Source organism: Tursiops truncatus, chromosome 12 (assembly GCF_011762595.2).
Source record: "Tursiops truncatus isolate mTurTru1 chromosome 12, mTurTru1.mat.Y, whole genome shotgun sequence".
Lineage (NCBI taxonomy): Eukaryota > Metazoa > Chordata > Mammalia > Artiodactyla > Delphinidae > Tursiops > Tursiops truncatus.
Genome location: NC_047045.1, coordinates 75,232,279 through 75,254,842, shown reverse-complemented (window position 1 = coordinate 75,254,842; position 22,564 = coordinate 75,232,279).

The window sequence follows — 22,564 nt, the reverse complement described above, 5'->3', positions numbered from 1 at the left end:
GTAAACAGGTGGTAGATTGTTGACAAAATCTTGGTTTTCATGACAGGAAAAGGACGGCTGCTCTCACAAAAATAAAAAGAAATATTTTGAAGCACTGTTAAATATCAGGTATTAAGATGCTTTACTATACAGTCAAAATTCTTGGGACTCAAGTGGCAAATGTGTCCACAGCCTAATTTGGAATCCCTTTATGTACAGAATTATCAGTAAAGTTGAAACCACAAACCATCCAATTTTTTTAACCGTATCTTTTAGTTTTATCATTTATGTCCTATCAATAAACACAACCAGTGAATTTGGAGAATGTGGGTCCCAATAAGAGACAGGAAAACAGGAATACATTGTGACCTTCAATGTTTTTTAATGTAAAAAAAAGGTTTTATATTTATGACTAATTTTTCATTTTTGCAAAAGAAGCCAAATAGCTGTTTTTATATTAGAAGAAAACCCTATTGCTATGTATTTATAAGCTTTCTGATCCAAAGCATAGACATCAAAGGAGGTCTGATGTCACTCCTTTCCACAGTCAAATATATTCTATTCCAAATTTTTAGAAATCAAGACACAATTAAATAGCCTGGCATTAAAGATAACATCATATTCCTCTAATATTTTTAATTGTGTTTTTATCTTACAAGTACATGCATCTAAACTTAACAACTGAACCACCTAGATTTAATTCTTCATGGGGAGTAGGTAGGCAACCTGCTATTATAGGATTTTTCACTTTGAATTTTACATATTGTTTTTGTGTTGTGTTTCCTACTAGATTTTGAGAAGCTTGCAGGTCTCTAGTTCACTGCCTGGCACATATTTGGTGTTCCTTAAATATATTGGAAGAGAATTCATGAATTAATTAATTGATTGATTAAAATGACTCCAACTTACTGTCTAACTTCACGTAGATAGAGGTTTTTTTCTAGGTTTCGCCTGTTATTTTGAGTCATACAGCATAGACCAGATGTATATCACTATCTGAAATATGGAACAATACCCCTGCCTCAGGAAGTACAGGGTGAGATGAGATGTTCTGACCAGCAGATGCCCTGAAAGCCACGTGTCTCCGAGTGTCCCCGCCCTGCCTTCCAGATCAAGAGAGGTTCTTTCTGGTAGTTACACCGAGTTTCCCCTGAGATCCTTGCATCCCAGCTCAATCCACCATGGCCTTCTCTTCGTTACCTTCAGGAACTCTGTAACAATGTGCCCAGTGACCCCCAGGTCCACCACACAGCTGACAAAGTCAAGAGCAATGAGCAGAATTGCTCTGAGGCCCCCAGTACCATACACCCAGCAGCAGGCCAGCTGGCTTTCTCTGTTCATGACCAGAAGCAACTGTTCTACTCAAACACCATAAATCCCCATGATCTTTAACAACATTTACTATTAATGGTACTTTGGGGAAAATCTCATGATACCCAACTCTATACTGTCTTTTATTCATGTCCAGAAATTTCAGTTATAAGACCAAGTTGCCAAACCATATTAGACATTCCTTGAAGGTGGAGACTAAGTTCAGGAATCAATTCAGGATAACATGATGGAGACTCCTGGTGGTAGAAAGACTGGCTTCATTATTTGGGTCTTTTTCTTAACTGAATTAAGTGATTGGATGGTAAATAGGTTAGAAAAAGTTGAATCATGTTTACTTGGTCAAATGTATGCATATATCAACAAACAAAATGTTAAAATTAAGCTCTTTGGTCCTACTGTTGAGATCCCTAAATATTAGATGGTACAATCCAAAGGGAAGTTTAAGCCACCAAGCAGTGTTTGGAGAAAATAAAAAGCAGGGGGGTACATGCCAAACAAGTAGCAAGACAGGAACACAACCCCACCCATTAGCAGAGATGCTGCCTAAAATCATACTAAGTTCACAGACACCACAAACAAACCACTGGACACAGTCCTGCCCACCAGAAAGACAAGATCCAGACTCATGTACCAGAACACAGGCACCAGTCCCCTACACCAGGAAGCCTTCACAAGCCACTGAACCAACCCTACGCACTGGGGGCAGACACCAAAAAAAAAAAAACGTGAACTACAAAGGTGCAGCCTGTGAAAAGGAGACTCCAAACACAGTAAGTTAAGTAAAATGAGAAGACAGAGAAACACACAGCAGATGAAGGAGAAAGGCAAAAACCCACCAGACCAAACAAATGAAGAGGAAATAGGCAGTCTACCTGAAAAAGAATTCAGAATAATGACAGGAAAGAATATCCAAAATCCTGGAAATAGAATGGAGAAAATACAAGAAACGTTTAACAAGGAACTAAAGGAACTAAAGCATACAAAACAATGATGAACAACACAATAAACAAAATTTAAAATTCTCTACGAGGAATCAATAGCAGAATAACTGAGGCAAAAGAAAGGATAAGTGACCTGGAAGATAAAATAGTGGAAATAACTACCACAGAGCAGAATAAAGAAAAAAAAAATGAAAAGAATTGAGGACAGTCTCAGAGACCTCTGGGACAACATTAAATGCACCAACATCTGAATTACAGGGGTCCCAGAAAAAGAATAGAAAAGAAAGAGACTGAGAAAATATTTGAAGACATTATAGTTGAAAACTTCCCTAATATAGGAAAGGAAATAGTCAATCAAGTCCAGGAAGCACATAGAGTCCCATATAGGATAAATCCAAGGAGAAACACCCCAAGACATAAAATCAAAAATTAAATACAAAGAAAAATATTAAAAGCAGCAAGGGAAAAGCAACAAATAACATACAAGGGAATCCCCATAAGGTTAACAGGTGATCTTTCAGCAGAAACTCTGAAGCCATAAGGGAGTGGCAGGACATATTTAAAGTGATGAAAGGGAAAAACCTACAACCAACATTACTCTACCCAGCAAGGATCTCATTAAGATTCCACAGAGAAAATAAAACCTTTACAGACAAGCAAAAGCTAAGAGAATTCAGCACCACCACACCAACTTTACAACAAATGCTAAAGGAACTTCTCTAGGCAGGAAACACAAGACAAGGAAAAGACCTACAATAACAAACCCAACACAATTAAAAAATGGTAATAGGAAAATACATATTGATAATTACCTTAAATGTAAATGGATTAAATGCTCCAACCAAAAGCCATAGACTGGCTGAATGTATACAAAAACAAGACCCATATATATGTGTCTACAAGAGACCCACTTCAGACCTAGGGACACACACAAGCTGAAAGTTAGAGGTTGGAAAAAGATATTCCATGCAAATGGAAATCAAAAGAAAGCTGGGGTAGCAGTTTCCATATCACACAAAATGACTTTAAAATAAAGACTATTACAAGAGACAAAGAAGGACACTACATAATGATCTAGAGATCAATCCAAGAAGAAGATGTAACAATTGTAAATACTTATACACCATGTTACTGTACATAGAGAACCCTAAAGATGCTACCAGAAAACTACTAGAGCTAATCAATGAATTTGGTAAAGTAGCAGGATACAAAATTAATGCACAGAAATCTCTGGCATTCCTATATACTAATGATGAAAAATCTGAAAGTGAAATTAAGAAAACTCTCCCATTTACCACTGCAACAAAAAGAATAAAATATCTAGGAATAAACCTACCTAAGGAGACAAAAGACCTGTATGCAGAAAATTATAAGACACTGATGAAAGAAATTAAAGATGATACAAATAGATGGAGAGATACACCATGTTCTTGGATTGGAAGAATCAACATTGTGAAAATGACTCTACTACCCAAAGCAATCTACAGATTTAATGCAATCCCTATCAAACTACCACTGGCATTTTTCACAGAACTACAACAAAAAATTTCACAATTTGTATGGAAACACAAAAGACCCCGAATAGCCAAAGCAATCTTGAGAACGAAAAATGGAGCTGGAGGAATCAGGCTCCCTGACTTTAGACTATACTACAAAGCTACAGTAATCAAGGCAGTATGGTACTGGCACAAAAACAGAAACATAGATCAATGGAACAGGATAGAAAGCCCAGAGATAAACCCATGCACATATGGTCACCTTATCTTTGATATAGGAGGCAAGAATATACCATGGAGAAAAGACAGTCTCTTCAATAAGTGGTGCTGGGAAAACTGGACAGCTACATGGAAAAGTATGAAATTAGAACACTCCCTAGCACCATACACAAAAATAAACTCAGAATGGATTAAAGACCTCAATGTAAGGCCAGACACTATCAAACTCTTAGAGGAAAACATAGGCAGAACACTCTATGACATAAATCACAGCAAGATCCTTTTTGACCCACCTCCTAGAGAAATAGAAATAAAAACAAAAATAAACAAATGGGACCTAATGAGATTTAAAAACTTTTGCACAGCAAAGGAAACCATAAACAAGACCAAAAGACAACCCTCAGAATGGGAGAAAATATTTGCAAATGAAGCAACTGACAAAGGATTAATCTCCAAAATTTACAAGCAGCTCATGCAGCTGAATATCAAAAAAACAAACAACCCAAACCAAAAATAGGCAGAAGGCCTAAATAGACATTTCTCCAAAGAAGATATACAGATTGCCTACAAACACATGAAAGAAAGCTCAACTGATTCACTTTGCTATAAAGCAGAAACTGACACACAATTGTAAAGCAATTATACTCTAATAAAGATGTTAAAAAAATTTTTTTAAATAAAAAGAAATACAAAATAAATTTGCTGATCCAGGAAAGTCAACATATCTACTACTTCTTTTCAAGGACACATGTGATGCCTACCAGAATAAAATGTCTTAATAACTGTTCATATGTCAAATTACGGACTTTTAAAACAAGTCAACAAAAGGCACTCTGAGAGGTTCAGTTTATACCCTTGAATAAAGACGCTTACCCCTTGTAAAAAGCCAAATGTCCCCTTCGGCAACACTTGTGTGTACAAATGGTTGTTTGCCTTTGGTGTTGTTTGAAAACAAGATTGGGAGAAAATGGGCATGTTCTTTCATTAACTACTCTCTAAATCAAGTCCAGCGAGGATGAGATGAAGAAAGGGTGTATTCATTTAAAAGAGCCCCAGACTCCGCCAGGTCTCTAGCTCTTGGGACCGCTGCCCTCCAGCAGAGCTCCCTGCCCTGTAGCTCACTGGAACTGTGTCAAGGGCACGAAAGGCAGCCTCTGGCTGGAGGGTGGATGGGAGACTCAAGCACACAGGGTTTGAAAAGAACATCTGACTTTGGAGGTTGATCCTGGCCCCAGCAAAATCAGGAACATTCTCTCAGGAAACGGACCACTCCCAGCCACTTCTCTCTAGCAGCTGTGTCCTGGACCAGCCTTGTGACTTTTATGATAAAATTACGTCAAGACAAGCAAGGATGCCAGGGCTGGACAGGATCTTAAAGGTCATATAGGTTAATGGGCCACAATCTTTTCACTGCGGCCCACTCACATGAAGGGCAAGGCTCATAAAAGCTTGAACATTCGTCTGTCCAATCCCAGGTTCTCTGCAACCACTGCTGCACCAATGTTTTCCTCCTTTGTAAGAAACTTTGAGAGTTAAAAAGCCATTAATATGGGAAGAACCCCTTCTCTGCACAAAACACATAGACATCGTTTGATAACAAAGTACTTGAATCATACCTCCCAACCAATCTCATTCCACAGGATGTCACCACAGTGCATTTCAGACCTGCTTGTCCATTATAACCTCTTCTTTGTATCAATTGGGAACTGAAGCCCTAAAGGGTTAAGTGGCTTGCCCTGAGTGATAACCTAGAATCATAGCCTCATAACTCATTAATAATGGGTGGAATTTGTGCTTCTTGTCACTTCCTAGACAGCCTAGTCCTTACCTGGAGCAGCCCTTTACCTTGTCCTAGGATCTTTCAAAGCTCCCCTCTTGAGATTTTACCTTCTCAACAAAACTCTCAGCCTCTCAGGGCATGTGAGGAAGGCATTTGGAGGAAAAATGATCACTCTGAGATGTTAGGGGCCTTCCCAGGATGAATGGTATACTGTAATAGGTGTACCCTTAAACCCCATTCTTCTCAAAGTATAGTCCCCAAGGCAATTGCATCAATATCACCTAGGAATTTGTACAAAGTCCTTCCTTTCTTTCTTACCTTTCCATATCTCAGCTCAAATGTCACCTTCCCATGACCACTCCAACGAAAGTGCATCGTCCACTCTCCTTCCCCATTCCAGCCTCTCACTGAACTATCACTAGGCTGTTTTCCCACTCATAGCACTTTTCTGTCTTCATCCCTGTGACGGTTGGTCTTACATGTCCACTTGGCTAGGCTATAGTACCCAGTTATTGAATCAAACTCTAACCTAGGTGTTTCTGTGAAGGTATTCTGTAGATATGGTTAACATCTATAGTCAGCCTTCTACAATGTGGGTGAGTCTCATCCAATCAGTTGAAGACCATAAGAACAAAAACTCAGGTTTCCTGGAGAAGAAATTCTGCCTGAAGACGATAGCATTGCATCCTGCCTAAGTTTCCAGCCTGCTGGCCTGCCCCACAAATTTCAGACTTTCCAGTCACCACAATTGCATGAGCCAACTGATAAACATTGAAAATCTGAACAAAAGGCATGGCTTTAGGGTGGGAGATACCCTTTTATTAAAAGAAGAGGAACTAGTATATGCCAAAGGTTTTTGGTGGGAAGGATAATATGTTGAGGAAATTTAAAAGGTCCTAGCAACTGGAACCCAGTGAGAGAAATGACAGTAGTCACAGTCTCTACATCATGTAGTCTAAGATAACCGAGTCGAGAGTGTTACCTTTATCCCAGGAGCAACAGGGCCACCAGGGAGATTCAGAAAGAGGCCTGGGAAAGGTACTTCTTATCAGACTGAGTTACCTGTTGCCTACCTCAGCCTTGAAAACTTGTCACTTGTTCTCTGATCTTAGCATATTAGAAAATAAACACTAATTTTTACATTACAAGCAATCAGAATTTTATTTGGTAGAATATTGGTATAAATGAGATGAGTTAAGGGTAAAAAGTATTTTCTCCTATTTCTAAAGTTGACTTAGTTCTTTGATAAGAGTGTTTTTATATTAAAAAATCTATCTTCCTCCAAAGCTGGAACAATATAAGCAACAAAATATATAAAGTAGAAGTGTATTATAACCCAAAGTATAAAATAAATATCCATGAATTTATACCGATATACATGATTGAATAAATAAAATAAATGGGGGAGAATAGACAAATCTCCCATGCTAAAGAATTCCCAATAATTTATGTACATACTCTACCCTCAAGGAGCGGGAGTATAATTCCCCACTCCCTAAGAGTGGGCTCCCTAATAGTGACTTCCTTCCCAAGAATACAGTATGGAAAGGGGGTACCCTTACAGTGAAGAAACCTGACAAACACCACCTCAGCCTGATGGTCAAGGTCAACGTCAAGTCATAAATAACATAAATGTTGATAGTATATACTCTTGATGAGATGTAATGAGCATGGCATCTCACCTCTGTGATCTTCCTCCCCCCAGAACCCATAATTCTACTCTAAGCATGAGAAAAAATCAGACAAATCCCAATTGAGGAACATCCTTACAAAATACCTGACCGGTAAGCCCCCAAACTGTTAAGGTTATCAAAAACAAGGGAAGTCTCAGAAACTGTCACAGCCAAGACATAACAACAAAATGTAATATGGTACCCTGGATACTGGAATAGAGAGAGGATATTAGGTAAAAACTAAGAAAATTGTTATAAAGTATGGACTTGAAGAATAATGTATTGGTATTGGCTCCTTGATTGTAATAAATAGACCGTATTAATGTAAGATCTTACTAATAAAGGAAACTGGGTGTGGGGTATACAGGAAAGCTCTACCATCTTCACAATTTTTCTGTAAATCTAAAACTGTTCCAAAATAAAGAGTATATTTAAATACACACACACATATATCGTTTATAAAAAGTGAAATATGAGATATGAAATTACTTTCTAAATAGACATGTACAGAATTGCTAATACCATTTTCTGTCGCACTATTCTGGAATCAACCCATTCTGGTTGTTGTCTACACTTAATGCTAATGAGGTTCCTGCAGCCCCGAGAGGGTTTCCTCTGCCAGACTTGCATGCAAGGACCAGTGGCACTTAAGAACCTGGCTCCCGGCAACAAAATGCCCTTCCCGTTCCAGCCGGCAAAACAGCCAGCATCTCCTCAAGAGAGGGAGCAGTGGGCGCTGGGCTGCCACTGCCTTTGTGGAAACTGGCAGAATGTGCCCCATTTTCCAGGCACACGTTGCCCCGTGCAAAGGTGTTTTGGTTTGAGAGCAGTTGAGAGCTGGATGTCAGCCACCGCTTACTCTTTCCCCCAGTGAGAGTCACTGCGGTGGCCTTGGGGGACACAGGGTGACACGTAGGTTGCTACTAGGTGACTTATGAAGGTCATGGTGCTGGCACAGTAGCCAGTTTCCATGGTTTGTTACACGGTTTGTTAAAACCACTAGCTCAGAAATCTCAAGTGTTGTACAAAATAAGATTAAATCTTCTTTCAGATTTCAGCAAGTGGATACTGGGAAGAACATGAAAAAGATTGGGAAATTAGAGGCCTAATGAATATCCAGTTGACTTTGATTTACCTTTAACATTTTTCCACATTTGGTCAGGACTTAATTGTTCATTCACACATACACTTCTTGTGTTTAAATGATTAGATTTCGGGCGGAGAGTCATGACATCAGGGTAGCCTGATTTATAGAAGGCAGCCAGAATGACACAGAGTGGTGAAATGGGCAATTCCACACACTTTTAAATCTGTTTACACATTTCTAGAGGGAAATCTGGAAGTGTTTATCAAGAGTCTCACACATATTTATACTTTAAAAATTATTTATCTTAAGGAACTAATCTAAGATTCACACTAAGATAACAAACAGATATTCATTGAAGCATCACTTACTAAAAACTTGGAAGTAAACTAATAAAAGATCTCTATTAAGGAGGAAATGGCTAAATAAGTCACTATCCTTAAGTAAATTCAATTATAAGTTGAGTTATAATACTATTCTTGAAAATAATTTGTTCAAAAATAGACTTGCCATCTTAAAGTGAAGAAATCAGACTATAAAAATACACACAATACTTGCCTCATTATAATCTTTAATATTCTCTATATTCGTATTTCTACATGACCATACATTACTTTTATAAACAAAAAGAAAACAAGTGATAAATTTCTTTCTTTCTTTCATTTTTTTAATATCCAAAACAAGAAGGATGGAGAATCAGATTTAAGTTCCAATTCCAACAGGTTGTTGGCTGACCTTTAGTCAAGGAAATTTTGAAGTCCTCATTTTTAAAACAAACGGTTTGAACATAATAATCCAAGTCCCCAATTTTTCATAATTCTATGATTTATATGACTATAGTATATAGTTCTGTAGCATATTATAGTTAATGATATTATAGCATATAATATAATTTATATAGCATATTACAGTTTGCCCATGTGTACCTAATCTTTTAGGATTTTAGCTGTTATTTCTTTGATACTACTCACCTCTGCTTCAGACTTTTACAAAAAAGCAGAGTAAAATAAAATCAGTTATATCAGCTATTCTTAAGAGCTCTGCTGTTTCCACTAAAAATTTGGCAAATTAAATTCTAATCTGAAAATATATCTTTTGCACAGTACTTTTTAAACAAATATTTGTCACTGTTTATTAGAAATATATTTTATTCTGCTCCACTAAATAAAAACTTAAAGTCATTCTGACCTGTCGTACACAATTTGGTGTATATCAATATATCAAAAAATCAATTAGTAAATGTGTGTTGAAATAGATGAAAATATAAAGGAATGGAAACAGGGGAGAGACAGGGTGTAGGAGAAAGAACATTCTGGATTGGGAATCAGCACATCAGGGTCCAGGTCTAATAGATTCTCTGTCCTTAACTAGCTGTGTGCCCTTACAGAAATCATTTCATCTCTTGGGAATCTCAGTTTCTTCATCTATAAAATTAAGAGATTACATTAAAACAATCTTCAAGAATTCTTCCACATATAAAATTCTACTTCAAAGGAAGTTTGAAGAAGATGTATAGTTTTAAAAGCAAAAAAGAAAAAAAACAGATTTAGGGGCTTCCCTGGTGGTGCAGTGGTTGAGAGTCCGCCTGCCGATGCAGGGGATGCGGGTTTGTGCCCCGGTCCGGGAGGATCCCACATGCCGCGGAGCGGCTGGGCCCGTGAGCCATGGCCGCTGAGCCTGCGCGTCCGGAGCCTGTGCTCCACAATGGGAGAGACCACAACAGTGAGAGGCCCGCGTACCACAAAAAAAAAAAAAAAAAAGATTTAGTTTTGCTAGTGTTTGCATCCTACAACAATGATGATGAAAATCTGAATATTTATGACCCAGTTATATTTAAGAACCCTCTGTTAGATTTTGATTAAAAATCACATTAAAAAGTGAGACAATATCTAGCTGGAAATGTCTACTGCACTATGATTATATGTACAAAGTAGCAAAAACACTTTCAGGACTACTAAGTGCTTGAAGCTGACCGTGGGTCAGTAGTTTTGTCTCATGATTTTGATGCCAAATGCCCTCTTGGGACAGTTTGAGTGGACTGAGCATTAACAACCAATGGCATCAAATGTAAGCCTAATGTTCATCTGAATTCCACCCAAGTCTGGGCTTCTGCTTTTCGGAAGAACAGAGAAAACTTGAAAGTCCAGTGTCTTTCAATCCTGGCTACACCTTAGAATCATGAAAGGAGCTGTTAAATCATTTTCCTGCCCAGGCCCTATCCCATAGCAATGAAATCAGAATCTAGGGGGAGTCAGCTGTATGTATTGCTTTTAGGATCAGAGTGATTCTAATGTGCTGCCAGTTGAGAACAACTGGGTTAAGTAATGAAACATATAAGGAAAAGGAAGAAATGAGAACTGCTAAAAGAAAGAGAGAAAGAAAGAGAGAGAGAGAGAGAAAGAAAGAAAAAAAGAAAGAAAGAGAGAAAGAGAGAGAGAGAGAGAGAGAAAGAAAGAAAGAAAGAAAGAAAGAAAGAAGAAAGAAAGAAAAAGAGAGAAAGGAAGGGAGGAAAAAGAAAGAAAAAGAACAGGCTTTTCCCAGCAATGTACAGTTGCACAGCATTGTGTTTGCTTTTCTGTATACTGTGCACAAAACAAGAAAAAATGGGAAACTGCATGACAAAAACAGTAGAATTCAAGAATGACAGCTGTCTGTGATTTTCAGAGGAAAGTGGAAACTACTTTTAAAAATTAGGCCAGGAACGAGTTCTGTCTTGGGGAGTTGAATGTCAAGACGTGGATTTCCTGGTTTTGCATAATCTACTGTACATTTTAAGCATGCATGGTCAACCATTTCCTCTGAGTTAATTATTCTGGCCTCTGTCTGCCAGAGGGATTCTTGGTCCTCACATGCCCATTCTTGTATTAATACCGTTCTAACCACAACCTCTTGCTCTTTACATCATCAACACTCGGCATTTGTGTCCAGTGAAATACCTAATTGCTAATTTCACCTCTTCTTCATAGTTTCCACAGCCACCAGCCTCACCAATGCCTTTATTTGAGATAAAAGAAAAAACAAACCCAAACCTCAGAGTTGGGCATGCCCTCCTCCAGCTTTTCATACACAAAGCTGGCTTCCCTATAAACCCCGATTAACCTTTCTGAGATGCCACTCTCAACCTCAACAAAGCATTTTGGACTTGTTTTGCCTCACATATAAAACCCAAATACCTACCTGCTAGCCTGTCCCATCAACCCGACTTCTTATTTCTCCCTATACACAATTCCTTCTCCAACCAAGACCGTCCTGTGGCCGGTCTTCTGAACACAACATTTCCCCCTCCATCTGCATAAGTGAGAACTCATTGCTGTCTCTCCTGCAATTAATAGCCACCAGCACCCACAGCTCTATGGTTTGCTTTAGCTGCCAAGTAATCCTGCCAGTCTGTTCATATGAAGGGCAGAGAACGGACAGCCTCTGCTTTGGTAGTTCTCATAGTAAAATTGCTGTAGTAGCCACTGGTATTGCCCCCACAAATCCTTTCCATGCTGAACTGGATTCCCGGGCCTCTTTTTCTTAATATTTCAGTACTGTGGTTTCAGCCTGCTCGTGCTGGCCTCTTGTAGCCAGGGCACTGCCTATTTCCCCGAACTAGTCTCCACTCCTCCCCTAGGTTCTCCAGGAATCCTACTAATAATGTATCTGACTCCTGCTGCCGGATCCACTCTGACCCAGCTTCTTTCCTTGAATTTGCATTACCTGCTCTTCCCTGCCTCCAAAGTCCTGAACCTCTCTACTTGCAATTAAAACTGCCCCCTCCCCATCCCTTATCCTCTTCATTTGGCCTCCCTTCTGGGATTTAAGGGTCTTACACTTCCATTCGTACAAGAACTGACTTCCTGACCACACCCTTGCTTTCCGAATCATAAAAACCCAGCACATCTTCTGGGTAGACCAGATGTCTGGGCCTGACTTCTCTTGGCCAGCTCAGTGCTGGTGCTATTTGAGACCTAGTGTAAACAGGCCTTGAACATCCATCTCTTGCAAGAGCTTTTGTTTCTCCCTTGCCCACTGCTCTAAGTACTCCAAAGCCCACTACTTTAACTTGCTAGTATTTTTCTCCATCAGTAAGCAGTTCTGCTGTTTTGGGGTATGTATGCTCCATATGAGAGATTGTGTTCCTTTTAATGTCTACTTTTTGTCCTAACTTTTCCTTTTACCTCTTCTGACAGGCCTTGCCCAGTGACAGAACTGGATGCCTAGAGAGTAGTCATGCAGATAACATTTTGAAGTTTGACCTTTCCTGAAATCAAAGGGATACGTTGGAATAGACATTGGCTCAAGGTCCACCTTAACCCTATTATTTCACTATTTCTCTATGTTAAGATGAAGGAAAAGTCAATTAAAATAACATTAAAATGAAGTCAGTGACAAACCAAGAGAAAAGCAGTTTGAATAAATATATAGTTATTTAATGGTTACCAGTGACTTCACTGAGTCCCAGGTTTTTTCTACCCATCTAATCAACTAATTCTGTTAAGGTACCAATAAGTATCTAGAAAGATATTGGCTTCTTTCAGTTTCACCTGAAAATGTTCAACACCATGGATGGAAGACATTTTTCCTAAACATAGACTGACTTAACTGATCGTCTCTAACCTCCGTGATCATCACAGACTTCTGCAGATGCATCTTGGTGGCAGAAAGTAACGATAACACAGCTCTCCTAATACTGTGTAGACACTAAGCTGAGAGTCCATCGCACGCAGCAGAAGGTTTTAGAAACTGAAGGAAGACCACCACGCGGTGCCATCACTACCCATTCATAACTAATTGGCCCCCAGTGATCCAGAACCTGTTACCCATTCTTGGCATATTATGCTTTGTTCAGAGGCAGAAAAGTTCAAACAACACAACTTAACTTCAAACAAAATGTCAGAGTTATTCATTACTGAAGAACAGCCCTTTGTTCTCACCACCCTGCCGACACCAACTGCACCGTTTCCTCTGAAACAGCTGTGCTTCCCAATATGGCACCGTTCGGAGTGACCAAAGCAAACTTATGGACGTAAAACAAGAGCATATGAGTCACAGTCTCTGTCTCTGGATGCTAATAAATTTCACCAGCTAGTGAAATGGTTTCAATCCAGCATCATTGCAACATGAACCAAAACTGACCAAACCCTTCCAGAAACCTTCTTTAACTCTCTAATGACAACGTTCCTCAAAATAGCCCTGCTTAATTCACTTATTCCAACTCCACCAATAGCTATTGGACACCTACTCTGTGCAAAGCATTGTGCTCCAATCTGTTCCTCATTCTTATTTTAGACTGCTTTCTCTTTACCAAAAATGTTACATATGTTTATTTAGTTGAAAGCCATCTGACATCATAGCATTACTGATAACAATCCAAAACAGCATCTCACCCTCTGAACTTGACCCAGGGATCGATTTTCCAACGAGAACCTCTACAGCCCAATCACTTGGCAACAGAGGATGTGAGAGGTTAGTTTTTTCAAAGATAATCAGACTCTGTCTGAAAACTCTGTTCTTGACTTTACAACAAGCAGGATCTCCCCCTAAATCAGTGAAAAGGAGAAAATGCCTCAGTTCCTATTTGTGCAAAGACCCGTGAAGCAAGAAAACAACCCTAGCTTTCCTGAGTCACCAGGTTGCCGCCCAGCAGCGGCCTTCAAACATACACTCTAGCAAAGGTAATTAGTCTTCACCAATAGACTTTCTGCTTTTATAGAAGAATGAGTAAGGATTGTTCCAAAGAATGAGTGTTATCACAGAGGAGAGAGTGTATTCGTTTGCTAGGGCCGCCATAAGAAAATACCACAAACTGGGTGGCTTAAAAAACACTGGACACGGAGACTGTCCACCTGATAAGAATACAAAGTTCGCAATCATTGATTTGCAGATCTGGATTTTCAAGTTGGCAGAACTCAATTTTGAATCGCTCGCCAGCGTGGAGGTTGTCACGGAGCAATCATCACTCTTAGCCCTTTTGTCCCTCTGGCTTCATTGCTCTCAAAGGTCCCTCAGCGGGGGCCTCTACCATTAATCCCCTGAAAAGCAGATAATGTCTATTTGGTAAATGGTTGGAGAATCTGTCACATATTTTGCTAAACCCTGCCTTTAAAAGGTAAAACCAAAAAGGGATCAGACTCTAGCTTTCTGTTTGGTTGTTTGTTTTGCATATACCCATGGCCACACAAGGTACAACCCACCTTTGTGTATAATGCAAAAGTTATTACAAAAGCTAATAGCAACTAATTTCTCTTTATTACTTTGCGGTAGAACCAAGAAAGTTCAGAGAGATTCAGATTGGTGCATAAGCTAAAGGGCCACACTTCCATGACATTTGGGTGCATGTCACAGTGCCCAGTACATCGGAGCAGTTGAGACCCCTACTGGGACTTCACGTCCTGTTGTTCAAAATTTCCCTTCCTGCTCCAATTTGATAAACCAACAGTTACAAAAGCATGGTTTCCCACTGACTATGGCTCTGTGCACTGCCCTGTTGAACACCCACATTCCTTGATTTACCTTAAAAATCTGCATGTAGCGTTTATTACTAACAAAACCAAAATGAGGAATTTAGGCTGGAGGTGGGAAGGTTGAGCTGTTCATTTAATTAGAAACACTTACCCTTCCTTTTTAAAGCAACCTCCTGAGAAAAGCAGCGGAGTTTTGATTTAGCAAGAGAAAATAATAGTCAAGCAGTATCGACAAATTAATTATTTAAACATATTCCATTCCAAGTAATTTCTTACTTCCTGGAGGTTTTTGTCAGTTGTTTTTGTTTTAATGACAAAATAACACTTGCTCATTTTAAAAAATTCAAACAATACAGAAGTGTATAAAATAAAAAGTATAATGTAAAAAGTGAAAGTCTTTTCTCACTTTCCCTCATCTCACTGCCCAGAGGTTATCACTCTATAATTAAGCAAATATCTAAACATATATACATAAATGTTACATATAGAGTTGCTTACTCAAAAAATAGGGTTTATTCAACATTTGCACTGTAACTTGTTTTTTCTCACTTTACAATACAGTATGGACTTTCTTCCTGTCATTCCATGTTTCTTCCAAAAGAATGCAATTTTATTTTTTGATCAGTGGTGAAATAGCAACCAAAGGTGTAACTACATGAACATGGACAGCTAGGCTGCCACAAGAAATTCCAGCTTTAGTTCTTGTGCAGGACTAAAATTTCAACAGGTTATACTGGGAAAAGTGGAAACTTTAGAACAAAGCTGAGTGAACAGTATTTCCTAGGCTGTGGACAAATGTGGGGGATTTCATTACTTCCAAATGCCCAATTTTTCTACTAAGAGAGGATAAACGCTTTCAATTACGTGAATTCCCATCAGGCAGACAACAATAGCATGGACATGATTCTATAGCTCTTGAGGAATAAAAAGTATATCACAGATGGAGAACGGGACAAAGAGAAACAGCTCTGCCTCCGTAATAAGGTAGAGAATGAGGATCGTTATCCGCAAAATACTCCTGAGGCACATTAACTGAAAATTTTAAGCAAATAAGTGGTACACTATTTCTCAGTGATTTACAAGACTTCTGTAGAAAATTCTAGTATAATCCATGCTGCTGGTGCATATCTGACGTCTCTAACTGATTCAGGTGCTTTCTTTGTATTTCTTCTTCTTTTTTTTTTTTTTTTGCCCTTCAAACTTTTCCCTCTCTGATCTGAACACTTTCACTTTCTTCTCTTTTTGCTCAGAAACAACTGAAATAGGCAACCTAATCATCTTCAGATCTAATTTGAGGTGCAGAGAGACTTCTAGACTCTTCACCTCTCTAACCTTTTTTTGCCTCCCATTATGACAGAATCTTTGTGAAAAAAATAGACTCAATCTGATTTATAATAGCAAAATTATATACATAACTAATCGATGATATCAAAAACAGTCTGATGCAAGAGGGAGGAGATATGGGGATATATGTATATGTATAGCTGATTCACTTTGTTATAAAGCAGAAACTAACATGCCATTGTAAAGCAATTATATTCCAATAAAGATGTTAAAAAAAAAGTCTGAGATTATGTGTGTTGGTTTAATTCTTTGCTTTGTACATATTCATCACGTACCCCATCACCTCTTGGAAAGAATTGGTCAATTTTAAGATTCCTCTTCAGATAGTTTAATTTTAACCTTTTTCACTTATATTTATCAATTATATTTGATTATTTATATTAAATTAAATATTACAGGTAAATTATATATTAGTTACAGTTATATATCAATTATATTTAATAACTGGACTGTTATAAAACAGTCAAAATTATGCCTGTCTTTGTTACTGATAATTAAAATTTTAATGCTGCATAATAAATATTTCTAGAGTGTTTTACCCTAATTTAATAAATATTTATAATGAAGTCTCTTCCAAACAAAATAGTTTTTTTCCATTTTAACTGCATTAACACTCTCAGTTCAGCTCTTAGAAAAGTGTAGCAAGTGTTGTGTAATATTTTCTGACTTACAAATGAAAAGTTAAGAGCACATAATGTTGAAGTGATTTGTCCTGCATCTACTAGAATGTCACCACATAAGTTAGATTCACAAATCATCAGAATTGGTTTTTGAGGCAAAGAATTTCCATCTTAACTCACCTATCTTTCCCCTATCCTTGTACCCTTCTATTTTATCCAAGTTAATACAACCTGACTTATATACCAACTATCTTCAGTGTTTTTCTTTAAAACTTTTCCATAGACCATCATGCCATTATATCTTATCAAGATCTTACTTTCCTATCGTTAAAAGAAGTCTTAAAAGCTCATTTTCTCTGAAGCTTATTGATTGATGGGAATGTAGACATAAATAGCCAACTCTTGATTTGACATCTTCATGTGGACATTTTATAAGAACCTTGTTATGGACTGAATGTTGTGTTCCCTGAAAGTTCATATTTTGAAGTCCTACCTGGCAATGTGATGACATTTGGAAGTGGAGTCTTTGGCAAGTAACAAGGATGAGGTCATAAGGGTGGTGTCCTCATAAAGGGATCAGTGTCCTTAGAAGAAGAGGAAGCACACAAAGAAAAGGCCACATAAGGACAAAGAGAGATGGTGGCCACCAGCAAGCCAAGAAGAGGGCTTCACCAAGAACCAAATATGCCAGAACCTTGATCTTGGACTTCCTGGCCTCCAGAACCATCCAAAAAATATCTGTTGTTTAAGCCACCCAGTCTATGGTACTTTGCTATAGGCACCTGAGATGACAGAGGCAAACCTCAAACTTGGTTGTTGTCCCAGACTGAACACCTAATCTACCCTCTGCCTGTCTCAAACTATTTTCCCTTCAGTGTTCTCTATATTACTATGCGCCTCCCCCCACATTCCATTACTTTCAACCTAGAGATGCACTGTCCATTCAATCAATCACCAAGCCTGTCAATTATAGATCCTAAATGCTCCCTGTCATTCTGTTACTCACAATTTCAACTGCCATTATGGCAACCCATAGGAGAAATAAAGATGGTATCTATGCAACAGTGTATGTTAGGAACTATATATTGATGGGGCTATTATTAGTACAAGTGCTGCTAAATGAATTAACCTGTTGGCTTAGGCTGTTTGGAATTGTCCATTTAAATGTTAGGGAAAATCTACCCCAAACTAAGAGTTTAAGTCTGGGTAATTTATGCTGAGCTGTTCCTTCTGATAGCAATTAGCCAGAGTTCAACCACTTCTTGGCAAAACATCTAGTCAAGAAAAATAAATTTGTGACACCAGTACCAAAAAAGTGGGCTTGTCTTCTATTTCCTATAACAAGATGGAATGTGTTATTCGCATGGCAGTTATACTAAGTGCTCGAGTATAAACTTAAGAAGAAGTCAGTACAATCCTATCTGATACCACTGAAAACATGGACTTATTGGTCTACTAGATTATAAGCTTTGCAATATCAAAGACCTTGACTTGTTGTCCATTGCATCATTAGCAGTTAACACCAGCTCAGTAAATATTTTCTGAATGCATGCATAGCTGTGTTGTCTCTTCATTTTATGGTTATATTGTGAGGCAAAATCCAAAGGATCAATAACAGTTCTAAATCAAGGCAGTAGTTTGAATCACAATTATTTCTAGCTATGAAACTAAATGCTATTGAAAAAACTCAATGGCATTGAGAATGGATTTAAGTTTTCTGGACGAATTTTTCAAGTTGATAAATTTCACGTAACATGGCAAGTAGGGATTAATGTGTCGAAAACTTACGTTTTCTTCGCAGTAGAAACTGCTGGTGCCAACCCCAAATCCATTTCCTTCAGTTTAATGGAATCCCAATTTAAATCGTGCATCCCCCCAACCTCACCAACAATCCCAGCTTCAGAGGGAGATTCCAATTAATCCAAGGTAGTCCACTGGTTAAGGGGTGAGTACACCACTTAAATTGACGGGAAACAACTAACATTCCATGCTTTTAGGAAGAGTTTTTCTCTGTCCCCTTATTGATGTGAACAAGAAAACACTACTCCACAGGCGGTTGACATCAATTTTTTGACAGTACGGTGACCCAGCCTCAGGGTGAAGTGGACGGATGGGAAATGACAGAGCAGAAGTTGTAAAGGACCTGAGCCTCTGATGACATGATTAAGCCAGTGACCCAACGAACTGTGGATTCCACCACTCATGTGGAATCTCTTACGTGAGATAAATTTTCTAATTGTGTAAACCAGTTTGAATTTTCTGCTAAAATACCTCCTAACTGATATTTCCCTTATAAAAGATAGTTTTTTGAGAAAAGAACTGATACAGGTTTTTGGAGGAATGCTCAAAATACTAATCAGTCTTTAATGTTACTGAGGGAAGGATTTACCATTTAAAGATAAACTTGATCTTGCTTTTTATTTATACTGAGAAAACTATCCCTGTAAGAGTAGTAGAGAAAGTAGATATTGAAAGAATGAACATGTACTCATTTTTTTCCTTATTCAACAAATATTTATTCAACCAGTTCCTGTTTATGTACCTTATAAACTATTTCATTTGATACCCACAAAAACTCTATGAAGTAAATACCATTAACCATGTTTTAGAAAAGGAAACTGAACTTATAGAGGTTAAACAACTTGACTTAATATCATGGAATCCCTAGGAACCAGGACCAGATCCTGCAACCATCTAACTTCAAAACCCAACTACTCCCCGCAGCCCTACATTGCCCTCCATAATTAGGTTTGGCAAAAATTGGGTCTAATACCAAACTTGGAAAGCTGATAGTAAAAATGGTATATATCCATTTATACAGTGTGTGTACACCACTGTAAACTGGTAAAGACATTTTGGAAATAATAAATGGTAAGAGTATACACACGTGTGCGTGCACACACACATACACATCTATATCTATCTAATGTATCCATGTATATTCTTAGATACAGCTATCTTATTCCTGGGAATTTGTCCTCAGAAAATAGTTCAGTAGAAGGGAAAAGTATGTAGATGCTTTTGGGAGGAGCAGTTATTATCTCTTAAATTGGAGGAAAATTTTCAAATTCTAAAATTAATAAAATAGTTGAAAAACTTCTGGGGCAAAATGTTATAATAAGCTATTATGCATATATAGCAAGTAATTATTAACACTGTAGAAACATTGGAAAGGTTTTTAATACCATTGTAAGTCAAAGAGCATAATGCAAATCATATGTCTTCTATTTTAAAATAAAACGTAAATGCACGTGTACAGACCAGAGTGGAATCCACACCAAAAAAAAAAAAAAAAAAATTAAAATAGATCATGATTAACATGGTGGGATTTTGCACGGGTTTAAATTCTTTTGTGCTGTTTAGAGCTAAACTTCTTTTATTTATATGTGATCTACTATTACAAATAGATTTTAAACAATTTGGGAGTCAAACCATTTTCTGGAAACTTAAAGTTGCTGGTAACTAGCTGATCATACTTTAGCTTGGAAACATAATTGGCTCTCATCCAAGGGATCTCCAGTGGGCTATAGAGTCCAATCATTCATCATCAATAGAAATTTACATCTTTTAAGTTCTCTAGAAATAGCAACAACTGAGAAAAAGTACACTAAAACAGTGCTCAGCATTGCACCTGAGAGATGAGCCCAAAACCTTTCACTGGCATTTATTTTAAGACATGTTTTGAATAGACAGATTATTTATACAAAGATCTAACCTCTATAAGGATGGGGTAGCTTCAAATGGATTTTATATGCTGTGGAGCTGTGACAAATATATGAGGGTTTTTTGGTTTGGGATGTCTCTTTTCCTACCAGTGTACAGTACCTGATTTCTAAGGCAAATGACAATCAGACAGGTTTCAACAAATCTAGCATCTGAAGACATCAGAATGATCATTTTAAATTATAGGATCTTTAACTTCCTCATTGCCATAACCTCACTGGTGTGTCTGTGTGTGTGTAAATACAGTGGGCACACACATGCAGTCAGAGTCAAGACCAGGGATACTGAAGATCAGAATACATTTAATAGTAAATCATCACTTCTAAAGGGTGTAAAATGACTGTAATGGTTGCTCCTCAGTAAGAAATGAAACTAAATATTTCCTTAGATTCCCAGAGGCTGCCATTCAATACTATAAGCTTTTGTTAGTAAACAAATTTGATCAGATCTTTTCTTCTGGGGTTCAAGAAGCCATGCTTGGAGAGATGCCTTGTGAAAATAAACTTGCAAGACCAGATTTTCCAATGAAGTCTTGGCAAAACTATTGACAATTCAGACATTCAAATCTACCCAAACATGTAAGTGGATAACAAGATAATAAAATGTTCCAGAATCTGCAGGATTGGGATGCCAATTAATAGTTGTATCCATACATTAAAGCACACTAATGTACTCTTCTTAGGAAAAATGGATCAAAAGACGGAGAACTATGTTCTTTCCACATGGCTCAGAATCTCCTAGACTTATACTCTGATGTTAACTAGAATACAAGTGATCAACCCAGCCTGTCACTACCTAAGGTTCTTTGATAAATAGAAAAGCACAAGGCAAACAAAAGTTTGGACCATCCTCCTTGGTTTTATAAGAGTCAGGCTGGGACGGAGTCAAGATGGTAGTGTGGGAAGACGCGGAGTTAGCATCTCCCTACAGCTAGGGCGCCTGCTGGGCACTGGTGAAGGACTCTGACACCCAAGGAGACGGGAGGAACCCCAGAGTGAACCAGTGGCTTGCGAGATTTTGGTTCATGAGACCAGGGTTGGGCCGAAGCTCCTGCAGTGGGAGCTCCGAGTCCGAACCACTGGACTGACAGAGAACCTCAGACCCCAGGGAACATTCATCGGAGTGAGGTCTCACGGAGTTACTTATCTCAGCACCAAGACCCAGCTCTACCCAGCAGCCTACAAATCCCAGTGTTGAAAGCCTCAGGCCAAACAACCAATAAGACAGGAACACAATCCCACTCATAAAAACTTAAAAACAAAAAAATGAGATGGCAAAAAAAATATGTCACAGATGAAGGAGCAAGGTAAAAACTTACAAGACTAAATAAGTGAAGAGGAAATATGCAATCTACCTGAAAAAGAATTCAGAGTAATGATAGTAAAGATGATCCAGAATCTCGGAAATAGAATGGAGGCATGGATTGAGAAAATACAAGAAATTTTTAACAAAGATTTAGAAGAACTAAAGAACAAACAAACAGAGATGAACAACATAATAACTGAAATGAAAACTACACTAGAAGGAATCAATAACAGAATAACTGAGGTAGAAGAACAAATAAGTGAGCTGGAAGACAAAATGGTGGAAATAACTGCTGAGGAGCAGAAAAAAGAAAAAAAATGAAAAGAATTGAAGACAACCTCAGAGACTTCTGGGACTACACTAAACACACCAACATTTGAATTAGAGGGGTCCCAGATAAAGAAGAGAAAAAGAAAGGGTCTGAGAAAATATTTGAAGAGATTATAGTTGAAAACTTCTCTAACATGGGAAAGGAAATAGTCACCCAAGTCCAGGAAGCACAGAGAGTCCCATAGAGGATAAACTCTAGGAAAAACACACCAAGACACATATTAATCAAACTAACAAAAACTAAATTCAAAGAAAAAATATTAAAAGCAGCAAGGGAAAAACAAAAAAT